Below are 19,860 nucleotides of genomic sequence, written 5' to 3' on the forward strand. Positions count from 1 at the left end.
TCATCACTACAATTGAGGTGGAACTCAGAGATGTCTGAGCTAGTGTCAGGGAGCCCATCTATAGCATAAAGAGGAGAAAATGTGATTCTCATCACAGAAAATAGCAAAAAATAAGCAAGTTGTTTTAGATAGAAGACAAAGCTCCTCAGCAGTATATTTGATAAAAATTATGTGCTGAAACTAACCTTTGAACAGCTGCAAAGCCAGATTCAGAACATGTTTTGCAAGTAGACTATGGTTCCTGAAACAAAACAGGTCTACCACTGCCGGCCTAGGACAGAAGCTGTGGGTGGCACACAAAAGAGAATGTGCATCATCCACATTCCTTCTGTATCTTTATATAACTTCCCATTTCCCATGATCAGAAACAAAAACATCTTGCCAGTTACAACAGGAGAGGGGTATTTAAGCTCACTGGGTTTCTTCTACTGTAGAAATCTATGTCAAGAGTTTGATGCCCAGAGTCTTGATGGTGTCTCATTTACAACTGAAGGGACTTGTCAAATACATGCAATAAAAGCTTTAAGAACTACATAAGGTATTATTAAATCACACATTTCTTATATGTAAAAACTTCTGCTCTTTTTGTTAGTTTTAGAGACTTCATCTGAATGGGAAGAGGTTGAGTTGAATGCATTTACTTAGCATGAGACATTATTTAAGGAGAGAGGAGAGGCAAACATGAAACTGAAATTTTCATAACAAAGAAAAAGATAAAAGAAAATAGTTACCCTTTGTTTAGTCTCTGTTAGAGAACAAATACTCATAATTAAACTGTAACTGGAATCAAAATGTAGTTTGGGATAAACAACCTAAATGGCCTCCAAGATAAATTACAGTACTCATTTCTCTATTGTTGGTTTGTTCTCTCCAGTTTTCACCAGGAAGCAGGGCTGTGGGGATTCTGTACTTGTATGTCACCACTAAGCAGGTTCTCTTATGCCAGCAAGCTTAGCAACTTGTTTGAGTCTGGCCACTTGCTCACCATCTGGAACTACTTCATATGCTCATTACAGAGAGAAAGAGAGAGAGAGGAATGAAAAAGGAGAGAAAAAGGATGAGTAACAATATTATTTGTTCTGGGTTGTCTTTCTTTTGCAGAACTTGCTGTGTGCCTACCCAGGCATTCCACCTGGAATCATGATTTATCTGACATTAGGTTCAACTACAGTATTATTCCCTAGAAATATGTAAGTTCTGGATCCCAGGTCATTACTCCAGATTTCCAAGAGAAAAACACAGTTTTACTATTTTAACATTTAATTCTCAGTCTTTTGCAGCTTTTAGCCTCTATTCCTCAATTTGCTGTGATACTTATGAAGGTATGTAGGTTATGTGAGGAAAATTGACAAAGGGGACTTTTTCTAAAGAAGACATAGCCTACATGGCATGCACTTTGGCTCACATTTTGCCATGTACTGGGGGTAGGGCATGGGAGGTGGGATGGGGTGAGAGGGTACAGCCAGCTGGTAGTCTCAGAGAGACTAAACTCCATTTAGTTACAACATGCCTTTGACCAAAATGTTTGTCCATGAGAGCCATTTCTTACGACACAGAGAATGAGGGAACTGATACAACATATTTTTTAAAAAATTAACGTTAATTTTTTTTAGAAAGAGAGACAGAGACCGAGACAGAGACACAAAGCGTAAGAGGGGCGGGGCAGAGAGAGAGGGAGACAATCTGAAGCAGGCTCCAGGCTCTGAGCTGTCAGCACAGAGCTCAACATGGGGCTTGAACTCTTGAACACTGTGATTATGACCTGACCCAAAGTTGAACTGAGTCACCCAGGTGCCCCAATACAAAAGACTCTTTAGTTAAAGCTGCATCTGTTTAAAATTTGTGGAAAACCATATTTAAAGTTTTAGTACTCAACATTTTGATTTATAACTAGCATTGGATAATTTAACACAGAAAAGGCATACAGATGATGATGTACTTATAGCCTAAAGAAATTTCCAGGTATTACATTTGAAAAGTATTGACCTTGGTCTTCTGGCTGATTTTGATTATTTCACAGAAAAGGAGAGAAGTTCCTTCTTGACCTCCCTTAAGTAGGGGTTAGTAATTAAGGTGCACATGCCAAACAGGACCTGAGGACTTCTTTTCATTGGTATGCATGCTAGTAGCCTTCTCTTGAGACAATAATCACCAGCTGCGTTTTGTAACATGTGAGAATGTGTGGGTGTACTAACCACTTCCCCACTTATCTCCTGCTTAGTCTCAATATCACTGTACCCCACCTGGCCCTCAGAAGCGCAGGTGCTACCATCGAGGCCCCTCCCTTATTTAAAGGATAGTCAACTTCAGCTGGACACACAGTTTAGTACTTGGTCCATTGTCAGAATGTGGGAAGGGATGATAAAGTAAGAAAAGTAAGACCAGTATTTGTTTAGCATCTTACACCTGCAGGATCATCTTCATAATCTTTAAAAAAGTGAAAGAACTTTCCCAGATGACAGAGTCATAACTGGTTTAGGTGATTGAAACCCATGACTTCTAACTCCAAATCTTGTCATAATTTCATTCTATTTGATTCTGTGTCTTTCAAAAGAAGATAATTATTATTCTTTAGAAGAAATCTCTAAAACTGTTACTCTCAGGAAGCACTGCTCCAGATGCTATTAATTTGTCAAAAAGAAAGTGTTTTGTGATAAACTCTCTGGGTATCTGTGTGTTAAAAATCATCTTCCCCCTCCCAGGGCTTCTTGGAGCCTTTAGTATATTAATGCACATTGTGAGTCTTCTAGACAGAGATCAGGATAACTGCACTTCGAAAATCTATATTTCACACAGTGAATCTGTTAACATCTCTTGAATCGGTGTTCCACAGAACATGGGCAAAATGCTTGGAAATATGTAGGAAGTCCATTCTTCTCAAAGGAAGAGAATAGCTTCATATATTGGATAATTATAAATGTTATTAAAATGATCAGTTATGAAACAAAAATAGAATAAAGTATCCTTTATCTGTATAATATAAAGCATATTAACTGATTCTGAACTGAGTTTTTTGCTATTTGGATGTCACATCTTTAGATCACTTTCTTCACAATGTTCTCATGGCAAAACGTTCTCATGGCAACAAAACTCATCACAATCCCTAACAAAGAATGCATGTCTAAGGACTATGGAAGGCTTTATGTGAATATTCCTCTATTCAATGAAAACTGTTAATTTCTTATTAAAAGAGAATTTTCAGTGCCTAAAATGCACCACACGTAATAGTAGATATAGAGAGGAACTTAGTATGACCTTCAGGGGCTTTATTGTCTCAAAAGGGTATCAGTCTAACAACAAGTATAACAAACTCCAAGGTATCAGACAGTGCTCCCAGACTAGCCCCTATCAGTCGCCTGTATCAAGTAGCCAATTAAATGGCAATAGTATTACTCTAGTCTACCATGGATTAAATAGAACTCAAAATTTGTCATAAGTTTCTTTTATGTTTGAGAAAAGTTCTTGCATCTAGTGGTCTTGGCCATTAACTATCCTTGTATAAATTTGACTGAGCCAGCTGTTGGTTTATAGCCCTTTTCATACCTCATCCCTAAAAGAAACATGTGCCTCTGGGATTTGTGTATAGATGAAGTCCAGTCTGTTGTACTTGGTAGTTGGCTAACGTCTCTGGCAAACCCTCGGTTCTGAACCCTAGGTTCTACTTCTATTTATCAATGTTCTAATTTTCTTTCTGCTCCCTCCTGAATAGAATCTTTTGGACCACGAAGGAGAACATTAAAAAAAAAAACTTCACCTCTGTCTAGGAAGGCAAAATAATGTCTCTTAAGCATCTCTGAAGAATGGATAAGGAGAATTCTGAAAGGAAACACTGAGGGTGAAGATTGAGAAGAGGAAGGATATTCTAGACTGAAGGAATCCCTTATGTACAGTCATACAGTGAAGGAGATGAACAGAAAATAATTTTATATGACTAGATTATAGGGTATTAAGGTAGAGGTATGGTTGATAGAGATGTGGTTGAACATGACAAAAAGTACATACAAATCTATGGACATCAAATATTAAAATATATTGGAGTAAAAGTCAGATACAGATTTTAATAATTTTACTCTGGCAGTGACTTACAAGGTACAAATTGGGGGTAGGTGTACTCCTGTTTGGGAAATGTGAGTCTGAACTTGGAACTTGAACTAAGACTTTGCTATATATAAAATGTGAATCCTAGAAAGTAGAATTTTTTTTCTGCTTTGTTCACAGCTATACCTTCAGCACCTGGAAAAGTGCCTGACACATAAATTGAATGAAAATAAACAGGAGAGGACTCATTATTTAGTTATCCATCCGTCTGTCTATCTATCTATCTATCTATCTATCTATCTATCTATCTATCTATCTATCTATCAAGCACTGAATACCTGCACTCTACTAAATCTTATCTTAGGTCACAAAAGAATGTATAAAGTGGGAATAAGAGAAGGCTGAGGACAGATATTTATAAACATGATTATTTACCAGTGGGGTTAAGAAAAGAAACATTGAAGAAGTCTATGAAAAAAGTAGAGAGGAGATGACACTGCAGTTTGTCACACTGAGAGTTAAAGGTAAATAAGATTTCAGTGATGATAAGATGATTGCCAGTATTTTGATGCTTGGATATGGTTGACATTAACTGGTCATTGTCCAGTGGACTTTCCCACATTTTACTGAAGTACAATTTATGAACTGTGAACTCACCATAAGAATATAGCTAAATAAAATTTGAAAAATACAACTATGTGATTCACACCCTTATTAAAATATGAGACATTTCCACCTTCCCCAGAATTTTCCTTACGTCATTTCCCAGTCAATTCCTCCCACAAAGAAGAGACCACTGCTGAGATTTTTTTCACCATAGATTTCTTTTGCCATTTCTTCTCTTCTATTATCACATGGATATAAGGCCATCTGATTCTGTGCCAGAAATCAATGATTTTTCTCTCTGTGCTTGAATTTGGATAGTTTTTATTAACTATTCTTAAGTGTCCAATCTGTGAAACTTATGCATTTAGGATGTTCATTTCAGTTGTTATTTTCAGATTTAAATTTTTCATTTTTTCTTTTTGTTCATATTTATTTGTTGAAAAATATATTTGTCTTTCCACACATTACTTTTTTATTTAAACCCATCAGTATATTTATAATAACTATTTTAAAGTCATTGCATGCTAATTCCAACATCTGTTTCCTATCTGGAATTGTTTCTGTCCACTGTAATTCTCCTGGCTCTATCTCATATTTTGAAAGTCTTCTTTGTATATCCAGTAACTTATTATTTTGTTTTAGGCATTATGAGTGATATATTACTTAGTCTAAATTATGCTGCCTTTAAAAAAATGCTGATATTTGTTCTAGCAGGCATTTAATTCTCTAGTAGCTCAATTTGATTTTGTTGAGGCTTAGTGTTATGCTTTATTAAAATGATGCTGGAGTAGCCCTTTCTTTAGGCCTAGACTTGTTATACTCTTAAGGTATGGCCGTTATACGGTTTAAACTGAATGGATGGGGTTTTCAGAGCGATATTTTCACTTAGGCTTGTTGGAATTCCAAAGTCTCCCAGCACTGAGTCGACTCTACAACCTCCATTCATTTCCTAGACCCTCAGTAACTATAGTTTTCCAGGTCTCAAGGAGTGTTACCCTATGTATGCCTAGCTTATCATTTGGCCAAAGATGGAAGAGTGCCCCAGTGCAGATGTCTAGGACTTCTTTATTCTGCTCCCTTCTAATATCTTTTTATCCAAATTCTGGCCACCTCAGCACCTATAAATCTAGTTTGTCTTTCCTCTGCCTGGAGAGTCCAGTGTTCTCTGTTTGGACTCTGGTTTCCTATGCTGCAATTTGAGAAATGCCCCCAGGTAGCATGCTGCAGTGAATGTAAAACTAACTTGTATATTTACCTTTTCCCAAAGATCAAACCTACTATACTCCATTGTACAAACTCTGAAATACCTGATTTCCACTTTTTCCCTAGATTCACAATTGTTTATGGTAGGAGAATTATTCTAATTTCCAATAACCTATCACGGTCAGGATGAGGAGACCTTTGCATTGGATTTTTTAACTGGAATGTTTTTGTATGCCAAATTATTTTCAGAATCATAAGGTGTCAGTCTTCTGCTTTGTAACATGACAACATTATCCCCAACTCTACATCTCTATAGTCTCTGAGGACATCATGGAGATTTATTGTACTTAAATCTTATGAAGCACTGTTTTTACAAAGTTAAATAATTCTTTACCTTTTCACCTCTATTAACATGTCTTTCAGTAATTCGCAATCTTTTGTTTATCAGAGGGCATTTTTTGGATCACTTTGAGCAAAGATGGAAAAGAAGCAAATAACCAAATATGCTGATGAATGGAGTCCCTCAGTGCTAAAACTGAAACTTGGGTCATTTTCATAACCACAGACCCAACGAATCCATTGTTTTATACTTGCAGTAAGTTAAGGGGTTTCCTTATGGACAGTCTACAGTTGCCAGTTGTATTGGAGTCACACACACATAGCTTAAGTTATGCATAACAGTGCACTCTGCCAAGTGACTGCACAGCTGGAGAGTTCACTGGGGGTAGCAGCTGGGTGAGGATCCTCAAAAGATGGGTGGGTATTGAAGGAGTTCCGTCTTGCTTTTGTACCCAGAAGGCTCACTATTAGCATCTTGCAAACACAAAGAAGAGATTAGAGTTTATTGTTCATTTTCCCCTCATGGGGAAGCCATGTATGTTTATGCTCTAAAGATTGCACATTTTAAAGAAAAAGCCACTTTCACTGTGGAATTAACCAAATTGACTATCTTCCCAGTTTGAATTCACTAGATAACTGCTAATCCCCACTTTACATTATGCTCTAAAGACAGCCAAAGGATTCTGAAGGCCTGAATTTCCAGGTTTTCTCATCTGTAATACAAATACCAGTTAAAGACATAATATCATTTTATGCTACTCTCAAAGGGCATCTAGGAAAGCTGGCTAGCATTACTGCAACATTTTAATTACTGGTGCTTACCACAATTTGCAATAATTACAGTTCATTTAGTGAGCTGGTTCTTAATTGCAGACACTGCTAAAGTAACAATTGAATAAAAAATAAAGTGTGTGTGTGTGCGCGTGTGTGTGTGTATATATATATATGTATATATATATCACATACATGATTGAGAAAGATGTAAGCTTATAAATTTAAAAAAAGCTAGCATATTCTAGTAGACCGATTTCTAAAGCAGAGATATTAAAAGCAGTTTTCTAAACCAAAGGCCTACATTTAATTTAATCATGAAAACAAGTTGCTCCACCATTTATTACATCCTCTTTCTTTAGCATAATTCCTAAGTCTATGCTTTTTTTTGTATTAAAGAAAGCTTAATGAGTAAATTCTAGTATTAATATAAGTAAACTCTCAAGTAACTTCTATTCATTATCAGGTAGCAAATCCAAATATAGAGATAACTCCTATATTAAAACAATTTTAATCTCAAAGTAAAAGCAGTCAGGGGCACTTGGCTGGCTCAGTTAGTTAAGCGTCTGACTCTTGATTTGGGCTCAGGGCATGATCTTAAAGTTTCATGAGACCGAGCCCTGCATCAGTTCTGTGCTAACAGTGCAGAGCCTGCTTGGGATTCTCTCTCTTTGCAACCTTTTCACAACTTTTTCACAATTCTTTCTTTTCACAACCTCTCTCTCTCTGCCCCTCCCCTGCTGTTGTTCTTCTCAAAATAAACAAACAAACATTAAAAAAGAATAAAGAAAAGTAAGAACAGTTCAGGAAGCCTCAGTGAAACTCTATTCTTTTTTTAAGCTTATTTTTATTTATTTTGAGGGAGAGAGAATGTGAGCAGGTGAGGGGCAGAGAGACAGGAAGAGAGAGAATCCCAAGCAGGGTCTGTGCTGTCAGAATGGAGCCCAACACGGGGCTCAATCTCACGAACTATGAGATCATGACCTGAGTTGATAAAAGTAAGATACCTAGGAATAAACCTAACTAAAGAGGTAAAAGAGCTATTCTCTGAAAACTCTAGAACACATATAAAACAAACTGAAGAGGACACAAAGAAATCAAAAAGCATTTCATGTTCATGAATTGGAAAAACAACCATTGTTAAACTGTCCATGCTACCCAAAGCAATCTACACATTTAATGTAATCCTTATTAAAATGCCACCAGCATTTGGGACACCTGAGTGGCTCAGTTGGTTGGACATCCAACTTCAGCTCAGGGCATGATCTCACAGTCTGTGAGTTTGGGCCCCACGTTGGGCTCTGTGCTGACAGCTCAGAGCCTGGAGCCTGCTTCAGATTCTGTGTCTCCCTCTCTCTCTGACCCTCCCCTGCTCACACACTCTCTCTCTCAAAAGTAAATAAACATCAAAAACATTTTTTAAACCTACCAGCAGTTTTCATAGAGCTAGAGCAAACAATCCTAAAATTTTTATGAAACCACAAAAGACCCTGAATAGCCAAAGAAATCCTGAAAAAGAAAAATGAAACTGGAGGCATCACGATTCTGGATTTCAAGCTATATTACAAAGCTGTAGTCATCAAGACAGTATGGTACTGGCATAAAAGCAGACACACGGATCGATGGAACAGAATAGAAAACCCAGATATGGACCTACAACAATAATCTTTGACAAAGCAGGAAAGAATATTCAATGGAAAAAGACAGGTTCTTCAACAATTGGTGCTGGGAAAACTGGATGGAGACATGCAGAAGAATGAAACTGGACCATTTTCATACACTATATACAAAATAAATATAAAATGGATGAAATACCTAAATATGAGATAGGAAACTATCAAAATCCTATCAAAATCAAAAACCCATAGGCAGCAACCTCTTTGATCTCAGCCAAAGCAACTTCTTACTAGACATGTCGCTGAAAGCAAGGGAAACAAAAGCACACATGAGCTACTGGGATTTCATCAAGATAAGAAGCTTCTGCACAGTGAAGGAAACAGTCAACAAAACTAAAAGGCAGCCTTTGGAATGGGAGAAGTTATCTGCAAACAATGTATTTCATAAAAGGTTCTATAAAGAACGTACCAAACTCAACACCAAAAAGCAAATAACCCAGTTAAGATATGGGTTAAGAGGACATGAACAGACATTTTTCCAAAGAACACATCCAGATTGCTAACAGACACAAGAAAAGATACTCATCTTTTCCACTCATTTTTTCCACTCATTGTCAGGGAAATAAAAATCCAAACCACAATGAGATACTACTTAATACATGTCAGAATGGCTAAAATTAACACAAGAACCACAGGTGTTGGATGCAGAGAAAGGGCAACCCTTCTGTTGGTGGGAATGCAAACTGGTACATCCACTCTACAGAATAGTATGGAGGCAACTCAAGAAACTAAAAATAGAACTACCATACAATCCAGCACTATTAGGTATTTACCAACAGGATACAAAAATACAGATTCCAAAGGGTACATGCACCCCATTGTTTAGCAGCATTATCAACAATAGTCAATCTATGGAGAGAGCCCAAATATCCATTGACTGATGAATGGATAAAGAAGTGGTATGTATGTGTATGTATACATAATACATATATGTGTGTGTGTGTATACATATTATATGTGTGTGTGTGTATATACATTGTATGTGTGCATATATATATAAATAATATTAGCCATCAGAAAGAATGAAATTTTGCCATTTGGTATAATTGGATGGAATTAGAATGTATTCTGCTAAGTGAAATAAGTCTATCAGAGAAAGGCAAATGTCATATGATTTCACTTACATGTGGAATTTAGGAAACAAAACAGATGAACATATGGGAAAGGAAGGGAAAAAGAGAAGAGAGGGCAACAAACTCTAAGAGACTCTTAATGATAGAGAACTGAAGGTTGATGAAAGGAGCAGGGTGAAAGATGGGCCAGATGGGTGATGGGTAATAAGGGTAGATGCTGGGATGAGCACTGGGCGTTATATGTAAGTGATGAATCACTGAATTCTACTCCTGAAACCAATATTGCATTGCATGTTAACTAACTAAAACTTAAGTTTAAAAAAAGTTTAAAAAATAAAAAGTGTATCTCTAAAACATGAAAGTCAGTCACTTAACCAACTGAGCCACCAGGCACCCTGAAACTTCTTATTCCTTCATTTCACGGAACACCAAATCATCAGGAGATTTTACCCTATATAAATGTAGGTGATATGGGGGATTAGAATGTTTGGTGGGTGAGGGAGCAAAGGAAATTTTGAGTAAAGCTAATCCAAAGTGAAAAGATTAGTTAAGGAGAGGATTTACTCTCTTGTTTAAAAATGTACATTAGGTTCTAGTACCCCCATCAGTCATACTTTTTGGATATCTTGGAGCAACTCTCCCATATTCTCTGTGTTCCTGAAGACAGATGAGAAACAGTGGGCTCAATTTTTGCTCATAGAAATATCTGTTATTTATTTATTTATTTATTTATTTATTTATTATTTATTTTAAATGTTTTATTTATTTTTGAGAGAGAGACAGTGTGAGCAGAGGAGGGTCGGAGAGAGAGGGAGATACAGAATCTGAAGCAGGCTCCAGGCTCTGAGCTAGCAGTCAGCACAGAGCCTGACACGGGGCTTGAACCCACAAACTATGAGATCATGACCTGAGCCAAAGTCGAACCTTTAACCGACTGAGCCACCCAGGTGCCCCCAAATATGTGTATTTTAATGACAATATGGTTTGATATACCTGAGAGCACTTTGAAATAGTGCCAGGACACCTTTAGGGTAAGTTCCTAGAGTGTTGCTTAGTATGCCCAATTCCACTGCACATCATTGGCAGTTTTGTCCCAAAGGGGGGACGCTTTGGGGAAGGACTGGGAGAGCACAGAAAACATGGAGGATAATTCCATCAGGTAATTCAGTAAACTTAAGGATTAGCTTCTAAACTGTGGAATCCTTTTATAAAACCATGTCTTCAAATGCAAAGTGAATTGGAAAAAGAAAGCAATCAAGAAACCAAAAGAATTAGAAGACAATTTTCTCTCTGCTCTTAGGAAGCTTCTTCTGAAAGCAAAAGAAAAACATAAGCCCTAGGCTAATTTCATGCATATTCTCCAATGTCAAAATATTCTCAGCTCATATCTAGTTAACATCAAAAGTTATTGTAAACTGATCCTCACACTTTTTAAAAATTCTGAATGATAAAGAAGAGAAAGTTTGGTTGACTTAAATAAAATGGGAAGATAAACATTTTTATCTGTTGGGCACATTTATGCATTTCTTTACTGACATGGGATTGAAGGTGGTAACTCTTTCAAAAATGCATTCCTTCTCTAACACATAATATAATTATATAATGGACCTTTATCAAGTTAACAGTCATTCCTTTCTCAAAGCCACAAAACAAAGAAAATACCCCTCCCTATAAAAAAAAAAAAGCTATTTTTTGAGTAGGTAGTTTTGATTCGAACAGGTAGTGATTTGAGAAGTGATGCATCTATCAAAGTAAAATACAACTTTTTCAGATTAAAGCAACACTGCAATCTTTGTAAGAAAAAATGACATGCTGGCTCTCAGAAAGAATGCCCTGTTTATGGTTCAAATGTCTTAGTACTTCATGGAGTAGTATGAGAGGTAAATTGGCCCCAGTTACAAAGTGTGAAGCTATGAATCTTAATGATTCTTTAAACCTGTGTGATCATGGGGACGCTATTTAATGTAAGATTTCTAGGGGCACCTGGGTGCCTCAATCAGTTAAGCATCCAACTTCAGCTCAGGTCATGATCTCACAGTCATGGGTTCAAGCCCCACATTGGGCTCTGTGCTGACGGCTCAGAGCCTGGAGCCTGCTTCAGATTCTGTGTCTCCCTCTCTCTATGCGCCTCTCCCACTTGCCCTCTGTCTCTGTCTCTCAAAATAAAATAAAGATGTAAAAAAATTTTAAGGTAAGATTTCTATTAGTTAAAATTAAGTATTAATAATATTGCTTAGTTTTTTGTTTCTATTAAACAAATGGGTTAAATGAATTTATATGCATAAAGCAATTAAATCAGTGTTATTCATAGCAAATATGTAATAAGTGTTAGTTGTTATTATTATCGCTATTATTAAGTAGAAGACAGGAAACTACAGAAATTAGGGAACCTGAGCTCTATCCCATTTTTTTAGTTCACTTCTTACAAAAACCATTCAACTGCCTTAAGCTTTGGATTCAATGATTGTGAAATGAAGGAGCTGCATGATATGATTACATAGGTTCCTTCTTGTTTTAACTCTTTGCTGGCATGTGCACACTTGAGTTTTATGTAATGTCGGCTTTGAGTAAAAAACTGGTATGTAGTGTGATTTTAGAATCCTTGCCATCTATTTTCTGTAGTTTCCTGCCCTCCAAGGTGACTATACCAAATCTACCCGGTACTTTGTGCCAGCAGGAGAGGGTTTTTGGGAGTGGTATGTAATCATGCTCTGAATGCATTTTGGGTATATCACAGGTTCATTCTGCTTACAAGACGGATTCCCTGGCAGTGACAAGGAATCATGAAAGTGCTAATGTTAAATTACACCTTATAAGTAACAGTCAGCTTTCAATACATTATGCTGTGATAACAAATGACTCTCTAATATCGAAACTTATAACAACAATGAATTAACTTCTTATTCATGTTAACATGCCCACTGATGCTATTTATAGTCAGCTGAAATTAGAGTTGTCTGTCTCTACTCTACATGTCTTCTCATACAACCATCCAGGATGAAGGAACTGCACTTACTTGAATCATTACATCTCCAGGCAAAGGTTAAGAACAAGAGAGTTGGCAAGCACAAGCAAGGGTTCTTAAAGCTTTTGATCAAAGTGGCTTACTTTGTGTCCATTGATATGCCACGGACTAAATCAATTCACAAGGCCAAGTCCAAAAGCAATGGACAGTGATATACAACAGAAAGATGGAGTGAACAGTTGGGAGAAATAATGTAATCTTTCACAGTTTTCAAAAGACCTTCTCCAGTTCTTAGGGTTATTAAAAAGCCAAATCCTTCTAAATGTAATCAATGCAAATATTCCTTCATCACAAAATGTTCTTTAATTTCTCTAGTCAGTAGTTCATTGATCAATTCATTTGTATTCCTATAGCATCTTATATGTATCTCTCTGATGATACATATCACAGTGTATTATAATTAGAAGAATTATTGCACTGGCACTGTTTAATAAAAGTAGCTTTAGGGAAAAAAATCTTAATTTGTAACATTTGTCAGTGCCCATGGTGTAAATATTATACCAGGACAGATTTCAAATGGCTATCACAGTAATCACAAAGCATAGAATTTGGAAAAGATGTACAGTAACACATTATGTATGATTTTCAGCATATAGAAATAATAGATATAAGTAAACTCAAATGAACAGAGAATGGTAATATGTAGTAAAATGATAAAGTGAGTAGTTTTTAATATTACCTACAGCTTAATTTACATAATGTAATAATATAGTGTAATAATACATTTATGTAATTTAATTTTTTTAGTAACAACAGTGTTTTTAACAAATCACAAAATTCTAGAATTACAGCAGTTGGTTCTCATGAGGAGATACAAGAAAACTCCAATACACCACTGAAATCTTGATGCTAAAGATTGGGTGCCCTTCACAGACAGGGCCTGAGTATTAATTATCTTTTTATTCACAATGTCTAGAATGGTGCCTGGCATTTGGTAGGCTCAATTAATGTCAGTTAAATAAATGAGTGAGGAAAAAAGTGAATTAACAGGCATTGTAGAGAATAGTAGAATGGATAGAAGCAAATTTCACTGGATTGGTGTTACTTCTCATTGAGAGAATAACAGAAGCCGCAGAGTCACACATATTCCATAAGGATAAGAGAAAAAAAACAGGTTTGTATATAATAACCAGAGATATTGTTAAAGATTTACTTCTCTCTCTCTTTTTTTTTAATGTTTATCTTATTTTTGAGAGAGAGAGAGAGAGAGAGAGGAAGCATGCACATGTGAGCATAAGCTGGGGAAGGGCAGAGAGAGAGAGGGAGACATAGAATTAGAAGCAGGCCCCAGGCTCTGAGCTGTCAGCACAGAGCCCAATGAGACACTAGAACCCATGAACCGTGAGATCCTGATCTGAGCCAAAGTTGGTCGTCAACTGACTGAGCCACCCAGGCACCCTTAATTAATTAATTAATTAATTAATTTTTGATAAAATACTGACCACTATTGAATAACTCCTTTAGTGATAATAATAGTAGTCATTTACCAAGTACTATGTGCCAGGTGTTAAGTACCCTTATATTATTTTGTCCTTGTAGGAACTGTATGAAGTTTTATAGATCCTGTTTTATAGATCAATATACCAAAATTTAGAGAAGCTAAGTAACTTGCTTAGGATTCAAAACCAGAATGAGTTAGAGTCATAATTTTATTCTGAATCCATCTTATACCAGAGTCTTTTTCTTTGTTCCTGAGGAGAGTTGGGGGAAGTAACATTTGCTGCTCTAATTGACACATATATTTTATTTCTAAAGCACGTGAAGGCTTTTATTTTTACACACGCTGCTACACCTCCTCGAGGCAGAACTTTTTTTAATGATGCCAAACTTGGCAATAACACCAGGCCATTGTATATTACTATAGGTCACCAATTCATCAGTTACTTTCTATTTATAATCTGATAATATGAACACTCTTCATTCAATAAACAAGAAGTAATCCTAATCATTATGCTGATAAGAAATAAAATCTTTGTTGCTTCCAATAAGAAGTCCTCTTAATTTTTTTTGTCTATCTACAATCTGGTTTTTGCAGGCTTGCTTAATAAAGCCTGCTCACATGTTGAATTTGCTAATATTTCACACAAAAATAGTAAACAAGTTAATAACACTCCTGGTAGTTCAGGAAAATGATCATTAGAGATATAGCAAAAGAGTGACTTACCTACCACTCCTAAAGAAAGCAGATGAATTGTATAACTGGATACCAAAATAGAGTCATAGATCAGAGAGGTAAAATATGGATACTTTTCAACAATTTGATGAAAAAATAGGCCTTACTCAGTTTTGAAGAAATAGCTTATCAATCTGTCAAAATAGTAACTTTTCCTAAATATTATAAACATGACTGCCTGCTGAGTTAAGAATACAAGGCTAAAATTAGATGAGCAATATGGTTGGATCTTCCAAGTAAAGCAACTGTCATAATAACAATAGGAAATCTATTGTACCTTGGCTTTTATGCTGCCACATAACTGGTTTGCCTCTGACACCATGTGAAATAGTATATACCTTGTGGTGCCTCGTAAGTTGCCTGCTTGAAGTAGTGGTTCTATAAATACTTCTTGTATTGAATGCATGAGTTGGAACTCGTTAAATTTATATTTTTATAAATGTCTTATATTTATATTAAAGGATCTTATATTAAGGATCTTATATTAAAACAAAGAACTAAATGCTATGGCTTAAGTAGAATTACAGTATGGCATACTTTATTACTGTATGTATTATTATTTCCTTATTTATGACATGGTCATAAAGTTTGTTCATACATTAACCATGGGTTTTTTTTTATTCTGGATAAGACGCAGCAAACACACTTTATCCTTTCTTTGTCACTGAATGCAGCTACAAATCCTGGAGAGAATACACTGAGCAACTATCTGAGAACTATGAAGAGTAAAAAGCAGAGCAATTGGAGAAGATCAGAATTTGAACTATAAGCAAACTGGCAGTGATTCCTCTAGCAACTCCAGGCCTAGACTCAACTCATCCTGAAATTTGGGGGTGCTCATCAGCATGGATAGAGGAACTACTAAAAGAAACTGTCTAGTTTTGGGGTAGAAAAGGTGTGTCCTATTAATATTACTGTCTTAGCAGGGGACTCACAACGCTACAACTCCGAAGAAGCACAACCTTTCCATCAGGATCTGTAGTCCTATGCAGGTTGGACAAACCCCTGTTTCCCTTTCCTCTCCCTGGTCTCCTGCTTCTTGACCCTGGATGAAGGTGTAATAATATAAAGTGCACAAGAGAAAAGTGCACAACTCAGTCTCCAGCTTTCTGGCCATAAAGTATTGGGGATATCAATGAAAAGAGAGAGATCTAGAGAGATGACCATTAAAGTTGTTTATACGCTCCTGGGCTTATCCCTGAGCTTTGTATACATGGACTTGACCCTACACATTATACTAAAGGCTTTGGGAACTAAAATAAGAACAGACTACCCCCAGTCTTAGACTGGCAACTGGGTGTAGCAAACACAGGACAGATATAAATAGCATTTCAAAGGCTTTGAAAATGAACTGACACTAAAACCACAACCCTCAAAAGGCTAGTTAGAACTGTGGCCTGAATCCAAATTAGTTGATTGCCTTCTAAACCAAATACCAACATACTCCTAAGGATTTAACCAAGACCCAGACCACCATACCATAATATTTAACTTTTCAGAATACAATTCAAAATTTCTCAGCATAGGAAGAACCATCATAGGAGACTCCAATGCCCAGATGATACAGAAGCCAGATTATCTGAGAAGAACTTTAAAACAGCTATCATGAATTTCATAATGATGCAAGAAATAAGGGCAAACACTCTAGAAATGAATATAAAGGTAGAAATTATCAGAAAAAGCAATAGAAAATCAAAAGAAGAACCAAATAAAAGTGTTGGAACTAAAATTAAAATATTAAAAATAACAAAACTCATTAGATGGGTTCAAGAGCAGAATAAGGATGACAAAAGAATGAAACAGTAAACTGGAAGATAGAGGATTAGAAATTATTCATTCCAAATATGAAGAGAAAATATACTGGAGAATAAATGGATAAATTCCCAGGAACTTGTGGAACAATACCCAAAGTTTTAACATTTATGTGATATGGTCCTCTTTATGGTCCCAGGAAAAGAAAAATATCTAGCAAGAAAATTCAAATAAATAATGGCTTAAATTTCTCAAGCTTGGTAAAAAAATATATAAATCCATGGTTTTAATAAACTCAGTAAATGAATAAAATTACTTACTTACTAAGTAAGTAAATACAATAGGATAAACAGAGAAATTCAGGTCCAGGCATATCATAATCAAACTACTGATACTAAAGAAAAATTTCTTGAAATCAGCTGGAGAAAAATGATGTGCTATATATAACAGAACAATAATTTGAATGATTGTGGATATCTCTCTAAAACAATGGTGGCCAGAAAAAATGCAACAACATTTTAAAAATACTAAAACCAATGATCAACTTAGCATTCTTATCCAGCGAAAATACCCTTCAAGAATAAATAAATGTATGTGAAATAAGTTCATTCTAAGGAATAGGAAACTAGGAGAATTCATTGTCTGAAGACTCGCTCTAAAATAATTGACAGGAAATTATTCACAAAGAAGGGGAATTTTTGTCAGAAGTAGACTTAAAATATTTAGGAGAAAGGAAAAGAAATAGAAAACTTATCTGGGTAAATATAATAGAATATACTTGTCTTTAGTTCTTTAAATATTTTTCACAATTGAAAGAAATAATTACAATATTTTCTGAAGTTGTTTTTAATGTATGTAGATATACAAACCAAGCATAACATAAAGAAGCAAAGGTAAAGGGACATCTAAAATGTTGTTTTCTACATTCTACTTGGAATTCTAAGTTAATTCTAAGTAGACTGTTAAAAGTTAAGTCTGTGAACTATAATAACCTCTAGAACAATTACTAAAAAAATCATAAAAGATACATTGTCCAAAAACAATAGATACATAAAAGTGGAATACTAGAGGAGAGGAAAGAGAAAGAGAGATCTAACAGTCCAAAGAACAGGGAAGGGGAAAGAAATAGATTAAAAAACCCAGCAACACAAGGAACAAACAGAAAAATACACAATGGTAACCTGAATCCACATATCTAACTACAATCAATGTAAATGGTTTACATAAACCACTCAAAAGACAGAGATTATTAGAGCTGATTTTTTAAAAATGACCAAATTGTAATAGTTCATTTTATGTGTCCACTTTGTTGGCCCATAAGGTACTCAGATATCTGATCAAACATTATTTTGGATGTGTACATGAGGGTGTTTTTGGATGAGATAAATATTTGAATCAGTAGACTGAATAATGCAGATGGCCCTCTCTAATGTTGGTATAATTTTCCCATTCTATAAAAGGCCTACATAGACCCTGCTGAGAAACTCCTTCTATCTGACTACATAATCATAAGGTTTTTAATCATATGACTTTACATTAGGGAGATTACCCTAGTGGAACTTAGTCATATGATCCCTTTAAGAAAGTTCTAGATATTTAGAGCCTGTTTGACTGGTAACTGTTGTCATATAGTCATTCTTAAGCACAAAGAAGCTGGTCTAAAGTTTCTAAGGCTGTTTGTGATTAGCTTATTTCCATGGAATAATTTCATTACCTGAAGAGTGATATTTTCTCTAATTAATAATTGTCTTGAAACAGTAGGTTTTCACTGTATACTTGCTGAATTAATGAATGTAAGAGGCATTAGGGTACCATGGTGAAACTTTTGGGACCCTCCCCAAATATAGCAGGTGAGCCCTGCCCCATTCTTGGGCAACTGCAAGTTCTTGGTAGTTTCTAATGGGCAACTCTGGCATAATTTTTCACATGCCGCTCTTTCCTTTTATGCTAGCTCTCATCTTGAATCCTTATTTCTTCTTGGAGCATCATTCAAATGCACCTGAATATGCAGTTAAGAGTCCTCAGTAGGTCCATCTGTGAATCATCATTTTGTATTCTGTACATATATCATGAATCAAATTCAGATTTGAAATAACTAGAATAATGTTTAAAACACTTTTAGCAAACTCTTTCAGTCTTGAATTTATGTACTCACCATTGTATATACAGGCACTTAAAATTAATCATTCGCTACATGTATATACACTGGGAAATAGCCAGTCTTAGCCAGAAGAAAGCCATATGCAGTTTAGGCAATGAGTTTCAAGGAGTGGGCAAACAAGGACAAGGTTTTTCCCAGAGGTGCTGGAAGAGGCTTTGAGGTCTACTATCCAAGGGAAGACCTTCAATACCGCTTGCTGTGAGAGGGCAGATGCCCTCTGTGTCAAGCACAGATTCCCACTCTCAGGAGGGACATCTATTTCACAGCAGAGAATCTGGCCGTCGGGTAATAACTGGGCTATATTTCACAACCCACACAAAACAGCATGCACAACCTCTATTCCTGACAGGTGGAGACTTTTATAGTGGACAGCCCCTAATGCTCTTCGCTCCAGAAAAGTGGATTCCATATCCTAGGTGAGGTCATACCAGAAGGAAAACCTGAGCCAAGATTTCAAGGGCAAGTTATTTATTAGGGCAGTGCTCCCAGAAGAAGCTGTTAATGGAGTTCAGAATAGAGAGGAAGAGGAACCGAGAAAAGGGGCACTACCAGGTATAGTTCCAGGCTCAGCCAGATTTCGGAAAAAGCTGTGGAGCATAAATAGCAGGTGAGTTTGTCATGTCTCAAGGCAAAGGACTGGGCTCTGTATCTTTTTACCAGACTCCATATGTCACTGCAGAAAGACATAAACTCCCAGGCATTTCCAGCTAACCCCCTACAAGAGCAAAGTAGCTCCAGTAACCCCAGTGCAATCCTTTGAGAGATGTTAGAATGAAATATACAGAAGGTGAAGCACACATCATGGTTCAAGGGCACTGAGGGAATCTAGCCAGGGTTCCAAGCAGCGGGGTGGGGTGCGAGGCAGGAGGAACCAATCTAACTTATTGTGTAGGTTCCTGGGCAAATCCTCATCTGTGTCCTATGATCTGTCTCCCGCTTCTACATCTCTCCTCCCAGCTGTTCCTCAGAGAAATCACTCTATTGCTTGTGTGGACTTTTATGTAGGGAAATGGGAAAGACTTCATGGATTAAGACATGAACCA

General features: G+C 36.3%; 1 long non-coding RNA gene across 4 annotated transcripts in view; it reads left to right on the forward strand.

The window, feature by feature from the left end:
- The window catches only part of LOC115294614, a 273,223-nt gene that overhangs the window by 248,013 nt on the left and 5,350 nt on the right, over positions 1 to 19,860 (forward strand). Inside the window, exon 1 of one of the 4 annotated variants that reach the window (XR_003909995.1) lies at positions 15,585 to 15,799. The exons of the other annotated variants lie outside the window; for them this stretch is intronic. This is a non-coding gene — a long non-coding RNA (uncharacterized LOC115294614). Of the gene's footprint in view, positions 1 to 15,584; positions 15,800 to 19,860 lie in introns of those variants that run through there. 4 annotated transcript variants of the gene reach the window in all.

This window comes from Suricata suricatta, chromosome 6 (assembly GCF_006229205.1).
Source record: "Suricata suricatta isolate VVHF042 chromosome 6, meerkat_22Aug2017_6uvM2_HiC, whole genome shotgun sequence".
In the NCBI taxonomy this organism is placed as follows: domain Eukaryota; kingdom Metazoa; phylum Chordata; class Mammalia; order Carnivora; family Herpestidae; genus Suricata; species Suricata suricatta.